Raw genomic sequence first — 2271 nt, forward strand, 5'->3', positions numbered from 1 at the left:
TGATACAAAAAAAACATGTATTAAAACCTATTCCTGTTACTTGTTACGCGTGAATATTGGTTCACAAAATATTGCAGTGGAAAAAATATCGTAGGAGTAATTCATAAGACTGAAAATTTATTGAGTCTAGTAAAGGAAAAAGAAGTATATTGTGCTAACTTCTCTTAGTTTCTTATTTTCTCGTTATCTTATATACTTTGTCTTGTAAAAAAAATATCATAGGAGTAATTCATAAGACTGAAAATTGGTTGCAAAAAAACGTATCTCGTGCTAACTTATCTCAGTTTCTTATTTTCTCATTATCTTATTTATACGCAATGAAAAAGGGTGAATCACTTAGACAAGTGGCTTTCGATTTTTAAAAATATTTGCAGGTTCATTGAGATTTAAAAAATCAAATTCAGTTCGGTGAAATGACTCACCTGGAAATAATATTCTAAAATAAAAAGTCAGAGATTTGTTACATTATAATGCCAGATGTCATGGTATTGGAATTTCCACAAGAAAATCAAAAGATCTAGAGCCTTTTTAATCTCAGACAAACACTGTTCTTCAGAATATGCCTAATAACACAGACATTTTAATTGCGCTGGGAAGAGCCATTTTAAAATGATGATGGCAAGTTCTACACTTAATATTCCAGGATTATTTTATACTGTTTTGAAATATTTATTTATGTACTCATTAAACATGTCCATGCACACATGGACTAATCCTAAAGTGTCGAAATAAATTGATAACGACGCCATGTGCTGTTTTTACTTACCGTTTCTGGACTGTTTTATGACTAAATAGAACACACTTGTATTTCAGATAATTAATTAGGAATTAATATGGAATAAATTGGTAATGTGTAAAATTAGTTCGACAAACAATCCAAAAACCTCTTCAGATCCAACGTGCATAATATAAATATGAAACGCGTGAATGTGTAATTAAAGCGGCACAACGCATGCGTACATGTGACTTTATGTCGGAATCAACGTTTCGCCATGCCATGTAAACGTTGGGTTTGTGTTTACTAGTGTAAGAAAATACATTGTGATGTTTCTCAATAGACAGTTGTAAGGAACTTGTCATTAATCTTCTGTTATACTAAAGTATGCAGAACAAATAGAAATGATACTTATCATAAAATCTATAGACTCTATATTTAGGGATGGCCAAGATACTCAATAAGCATAATACAAATATGCACGCATAAACTCAACAGTGAAACAGGGTTTTACTTTAAAAGATGACTGCCACTCAATTTCATTTGTTTCTTTACCCAATAAGCCCCCAAAAAGGCAAGAAACCATCGCTAAGATACCACAGCAAAAACTGACCAACCCACCAAATTCTTCATCTTTCTTCTTCTTGTTTCTGTCGAGATAACTCTACAGCTACTTTATCACTCACGTCAGTTTAAACCTAAGTCCACTCTATTTGTTTCTGGGCAGTGCACGATGCCATCGCTTAGTCGGTTAATAAATCATAATTCTAGTGTTAACGATGTTACATTACCCCTTGAAATTAGCTTTCTTACAGACATTTGGTGTTTATTTAACAAACTTAAACCCAGGGTAAAATAGTAATTACCAGCCAATAAACGAAGAGTGCCCCAGCTCTTTCTATGTAGGGATGGCACGGAATAAAAATGGCCGCCCGTATTAAAGCAATACAAAAGGCATCTGTATTTTCTCCTCTACAGGCCATTAAAAGCTAGATACGTATAGCTACCTGGCATAGTCGCTTTATCTCCGGTGTATATGCCGCTTTTCAGCTATCCAGAGCGTCCTAAAGTAAAAAACCGACGAATATCCAATACCGATATTTCTTATTTCCGTTCATTGTCATCTTTTTTTCAACAGGCCAAGCGCCAATCCTAGTTCTAGCAGTAACTATAATTTTATGATAATTTGATGCATCAAAACAGTCTTCACGATCTTTGAATACCTATTTTATTATTCTATGTAAAATTTATAAAGGTTTAGGATACATTCTATAACCTAGTAACCCACGCACGCCATCTTACTTAAAAATGACAAGAAAGTACTAGGAAAAAAATTGTCGTTAAATATAAAAGCTATGTAAGGCTGGCTACTGAACTTGAAAAAAGGAGCCATACAACATAGGAGTGGAATTGGACATATCACTTGATCCGGCTAATGATCCAACAGCAGACTAAGTCTCGACTTTACATGGAGAATAAAATTCGTACATTACTGGCTTCCTCACTGTCAAAACAAATAGAACCAGAATTTCCAGTCGTAAAATGTTATTCTATTG

Source organism: Limulus polyphemus, unplaced genomic scaffold (assembly GCF_000517525.1).
Source record: "Limulus polyphemus unplaced genomic scaffold, Limulus_polyphemus-2.1.2 Scaffold191, whole genome shotgun sequence".
Classification (NCBI taxonomy): domain Eukaryota; kingdom Metazoa; phylum Arthropoda; class Merostomata; order Xiphosura; family Limulidae; genus Limulus; species Limulus polyphemus.